Genomic DNA, 6,000 nt, shown 5'->3' with positions numbered 1-6,000 from the left:
GCAGAAATGTTCAACCTTCTAACTGAAGGGTTCTCTAATTTCCCCTCTCCTCCGGTTGAAGCAAATGAGCGTTATGGTCACATCCTCTCCTGCAGTAGAAACAAGGTTGGATGTTGCGACTTAAAAGATGAATTGACCCCCCACTTCCAAATCCTTCAGGACTTGATCCAGCGGTCCATTCTGGGCCGAATGGCGAATCAAAACTACACTCGCCAAGTATTTAACCTCATAATCGCAATAACAAATTACTCACCCATAAACTGGGCCACCTTCATCTTCAACAATCTAAAGGAGCACATCACGACTCGAAGGAGAAGAATCGGATTCGCTCCTCAAATCACCCGGTACATCCGCTCCGTCATTCCAAATCGTGAACCCGGAATACCGGTAGGACCTGCAAACACGCTGACCAACGATATAATGAAAAACTGGATTGCAGGAATTGAGAACTAGATCGGTCACACCGTGGAGGATTGGGACTTGAAGTTAAATGAGATGAATCTTCACAATTGATAAATTTTTATTTTCTTCCGATTCATTTCCGGTCACATCGGTCATTTTGTTGTACGACCGGGTGACCATCTATTTTATCATCTCCCTCGTATTAATTTATAATATTTTCACTTTTTCTAAACTTCTGGGTTACCACAACTTTCTGAACTAACATAAAATTCCGGCTTAAATTTAATTTTTTCGGTTTGCCAAATTTTCAAGCTTAACATAATTTTTCCGGTTTACCAAATCTTCGGTTAAACATTAAAAGCTTCTGGTTAACCAAAGCTTCGGCTAAAACAATAAATCTCAAACATTAACATTCGGCAAAACTTCAAAAATTAACCGCCAACAGTTTACCGCTCAAATTTACCACTCTAAATTACCGCCAAAAGTTACTACAGTAACTTTTGGAGGGAAATTTTGGCGCCAAAACCAAGAACCAAGCGACGGTTCAATTTCTTAACCGTCAAGAAACCGCCCTTATATAAATTGGAAGTTAAATCATTATTCATCCATGCTCTCTCTCTCTAGAAATTTCAAAACAATTCTGCATCTTTATTTCTCTCGATCATCTTCATCATCTTCATTAATCACCATGAGACGAGATAACACACTCTTCACTTACATCTTGCAGGTCGACTTCAAAGATATCGACGAAAACGGAACCAACGAATACAAGGCCTTGATCGGGTCTTGAAGAGAATCTGGGCTGGAGAAGTTCTTATCTGGTCCGTATGTTCTTCATCAAAAGGAAGTCCTGAAGTTCTTCCACCAGGCGAGTCTAACGAAACGGACCATCACCGCCACTGTGAGCGGCACCACCTTTGAGATCACCGATGAACTATTTGCTGAAGTCCTCGGTTTACCAAATGTCGAAAGGAACTTCCGGACCGGTTTATTAGAAGCCGACTCTGCGGCGGTCTGGTAAGCACTTTCAAAGGATGCGGGTGACCTGGTGAATCACACCATCCGGAAGAAGACACTAAAGCCAGAGTTCCGGTGGCTCCTAGACATTGTCTCCAAATCCTTACAAGGAAAAGGAGGAAACTTCGACAACATGACCAGACTAAAACTCGAAATGATGATGGGCATAGTCCGCGGTGACAAAATCGATTGGGGCTGTGTATTATTCGAGCAACTTTGTGAAGTGGTTGCTAAGGCAAACGATCGGGTTCAAGCTTACGCCATACCGATCGGGAAAATTCTCAAATTCCTTAAAATCCAAATCAGTGAAGGTACACCTCTCTCCAACTGCAAAATTATGAATGCTGAGAGTGTTCTGACACGGGTTGTTAAACCGGATAAGGAAAGAGTTCCAAGATCAAGGGGCTCTAAGAAGGCTGAATCGGCTACATCGGAAGGCGCAGGTTCTAAAGTAGCCGAGTCGTAGGATAAGGGTAAACAGATAGCGGCAAAAGAGAAGACAGATAGAATCAAATCTTTGGCAAAGAAAACCAGGAATCCGACTAAGAAGAAAGCGGCTGGCAAGTCAAAAGATTCTGAGAAAACTCCATCCGAGCAATCCTCTCGGCTGTCCAATCCTCTATTTCAACCCATTCCCATAAAGGTTAACATTCTGTTTCCTATCTCCTCATCCCCTCCTCCGTCTGAAGAGGTTAGTATCCACTCTGTTCACTCTAAATCTGTTCAGATTACTATAGAGAAAGTGGTACAAGATGTCACTCGTGCTAATGAAGACGAGGTGACAAGTGTTCTTGAAGAAACTGGTCAGGTTGGTGCAACTGATCAAACCAAAGACAATCCGGTCGAAGAAACGGCCAACACTGAAACTGAAGTCCCTCCAATGCGAGAGGGAGATAATGAAGAAAGACAATCGTTCGGTCCAGCTGTGGGAGATTCTATCCCAACCGGATCCAACCCAACACCGGCTTATAAAGGGCCGGTCAACCAATCTATTACGTCGGGAGGTTCAAATCCGGGTGATAAAGAAACACAAGAATTGGCTAAGGATGATCCTCCGGTGCAATGAGGAAACGGATCTCAAAATGGGTCAACCGGTCTTACTACTCAGGGACCAGAACAACCCGAAATTTTAACGGAATCAGCTCCTCCGACTTCTCAACGGGAAATAGAGGCCATATTTCAGCAATTGCTAACTCATCTGGACGAAGCGGCTGAAGGAATAGCTCGTCCTTATCACTTTTGGGCCAGAGTCAGAAGTCAAAACAAATTCTCACACATGATTCCCGATCTTACCTTAAATAAGTACTAGTCAGAACTGTTGATAATAGAACAGGAAGATTTCGATCTTGCGAAAACCGATATCATCTCAATGGTCTTAGCAAGAGGATCTCTGATCGATGAACAAGCCAAGCTGAAAGCATTAGATGAAGCATTCAATAACGTTCAAAGGGATCCAAACGAGATGGAAAAAAATAATGATTGAACGTTTCACCAAGGTGAGAAACGATACCATTCTCAACATCGAACGGATAGAGGAAGAACTAGAAGTGGTATGCAATGACTGTCTCTTGTATCAGAAAGATTACCAAAGAAAGCCTATTTTTGAAATCGGTGAATGCTCCAAAACAGAAGGGGACCGGCAACAAAAATCTCATCCGCATCCAAATGAGGATAAAGCCGACAGTCCCATCCCTCCAAGTAAGTCCTCCTCTCACTCTGCTTCCAGGGATAATGAATCGACCGGTTAAAAGAAATCGAAAACTATAATGTCGGTTCATACACAACCAAGTCAGGAAATTGAGTACACATCCGAGAATATCAAGGGCATCATCGATAATGCGGTTGTCACATCAATGAATGAATGGCACAACATCACGGAAGATAGAACCACCACCCTCAAATCTAAACTAATTGAATCGGTTAAGGCAACAGTTGAGTCATCAACCTCTCCGCTGTTAGAAATGTTCCAAATTATGGCGGCTCAGATTGAGGAGCTGACAAAGCCAAAAGAGGTTAATGCTCAAGACCAGATCCAAGCTGATGCTGAAACAGCCCTTCGACTCTAAGCCAAAGAAGAAAAAGAAAAACGGTTGAGAAAAGAAATGGAAGAAAATGACTTGAGAATAGCCCGAGAATTTGATAAGGTAGAAAAGGAGAAACGAAAACAAGCTGAATCGGTTCAGGCTGAAGGAATAGTGACAAGGCGTTAGTCTAAAAGAAAGAAGATAGCCGATCTGATGTATCAGGTAGAACAAAGTGGCCTTCAAGGTCCACAACCGGATGATCACCCAAATCGACCCTAGCCGATGAAGAAGAAGAGGATGACACTCCTCTACGACCAAGGAAGAAGAAAGTTGCACCGTCCTCATCCGCTCTATCGACAAGTCAAGGAACATCAGTCATTCCACCATCTCGACCACCCAGACCGACATGTGGATCCTTCCACTTCAACAGCTTACCTCCCGGAAGAACAATCCTCTTAGCCGGATGGCGCATGAATGCGGATCGAAGAGCTAGGGAATGACAAGCCGAGCAGGAGAAAAAGCTCAAAGAGCAAGAAAATGGAGGACCATCTGATCCATAGTTTACTTGTTTTATTTCTTTTTTGTCTTGAACTTATGAACTTATTACCCCTACTTTTCGCTTATCTTATTTATGAAGTTAGTTTTTGAAAAATCAACTCTTTCAACCAGCTTAGGTTCATCAGACACATATTTCAAAATAGCATATTTTGACACTTTTCATTGAAAAGTATCAAAAATGGAGAAATTGCTAAAAATATCTTTCACCCTTAGAAAAATTAAGGAAGTTAATTTTTAAACCGGCCATACATTACAAGTTTTGAATATTTATTCTAAATAATCAAAAAGGGAGAAATTGTTAGAAAAATTAAAGAAATTAATTTTTAAACCGGAAATACATTACAAGTTTTGAATATTTATTCTAAATAATCAAAAGGGGAGAAATTGTTAGAAAAATTAAGTAGATTAATTTTAATCGGCCAAAGAACTTAATCAACCTCAATCTTCCTGTGCAGGTACAGATCAAGTCGCATCATACCGACTGAAGTACATGACTAAATGATTCGGTCATAGTTTATGAAACCGGCTGAACTCCTCAACCGGATCGGCTAGCAAATGCCAATTCATCCGGCTGACTCACTCTTATTGAAGATCATAAAAGTTCAACGGAAAAATATGAAAAGTGTTGAATCTGAGAAAATGAAGTAATATAACGATATAAAGATTTCTCAAAAATACAAAAGAAGATAAGATCCGGATCAAAAGCATGCAACGAAAACAATGATGAAATTGTTTATCTAACTCTACAAGCAACATCTGATTCAGGCGGCTGACTTGGTGCATGTATGCCATGTGTCAAAAATGCAAGCCGGCCTAAGTGCATGACTGCCAAGTGTCCGAAATAACAAAGCGTGCACGCAACCTCTGAACCGGATCGGCGTGGCTTAAAATGACCAATCAAGCGGAGAGAGAAAATTATGACCATTGTCAAATTTTCTCTATAAATAGAAGCCAATGGTGCCGAAAAAACATACTCGTGAGATCACTACGAAAACGCTCATACAAGAGATTATAAACAACAAACATAAGATCTTACACACGACTTCGAATATCAATTGAAATTCCTGAAAGTGTCTTTGTATTGTGTGTATTTTACCAAGTGTAAAAGTATTGTATTACATCATTGTGAGTGGTGTAACCGACGAGCTGTTACTTGCTCGGATTGTGTAATATTCGGTAGTGAATATCCTTCTCACTGTTTGAGTAGAAGGGGTGACGTAGGAGATTAAACTCCGAACATCCATAAAATTCTGCCTCGTGTTCTTTACTTTAATATTCCGCTTACTCCCTCAAACCTAATCGAAACATCTAAACCGAGATAACTAGTATACCCTTAAATCAAACCGGTTTCTCCTTAAACTGATATCTCCTAAATAACCTCCAAACTGAATTGTGTGTGTTGCTTCAAGTTGAAACAAACCATTTCCGCACTTGAACCCGATTCAAGAGGTTTGTGACAGCTTGTGTAGTGTTAAGAAGTGATTTTAGTCTCTAACCGGAATATTACCAATATTGTGTGTGTTGTTGTGTAAGCGTTCACCATTGAAATCGGAACCCCGGTTCTCTAAGGGCGATCCCAATCCTAACAAGATGTCTATTATCGTTGAAATGGAAGACATGTGATCAATACAACTAGTCGGTTGTCTTAGTGCTCACCAAACATCTCCTCTAAAGCCAAATGGGAGACAACTATATCAATTTTATCAAAACCCTGTCATTTTACTCCTACCTTAAAAAAGTGAACGGTCACATTATTAACATATAACATGAAGACACGTGGCTTTCATGTATTAAAATGTGACCAACACTCCATATTGCTTATCAAACGCCTGTTATTTCTAATGATGTCATTTACTTCGTAAATAATGATTTTTGAGACTATGTTCCATTTCTTTAAAAATTTGTTAGGCCTTTTAGACCTAAATTAATTTAATTAAATATGCACAAATGGAGGGGGACATTTTTTGATTTGACTAGAAAGATGTATTAAAACAAATGT

The sequence above is a fragment of the Impatiens glandulifera genome, unplaced genomic scaffold (assembly GCF_907164915.1).
Source record: "Impatiens glandulifera unplaced genomic scaffold, dImpGla2.1, whole genome shotgun sequence".
In the NCBI taxonomy this organism is placed as follows: Eukaryota; Viridiplantae; Streptophyta; class Magnoliopsida; order Ericales; family Balsaminaceae; genus Impatiens; species Impatiens glandulifera.
Note: the sequence above shows the minus strand (reverse complement) of the source record.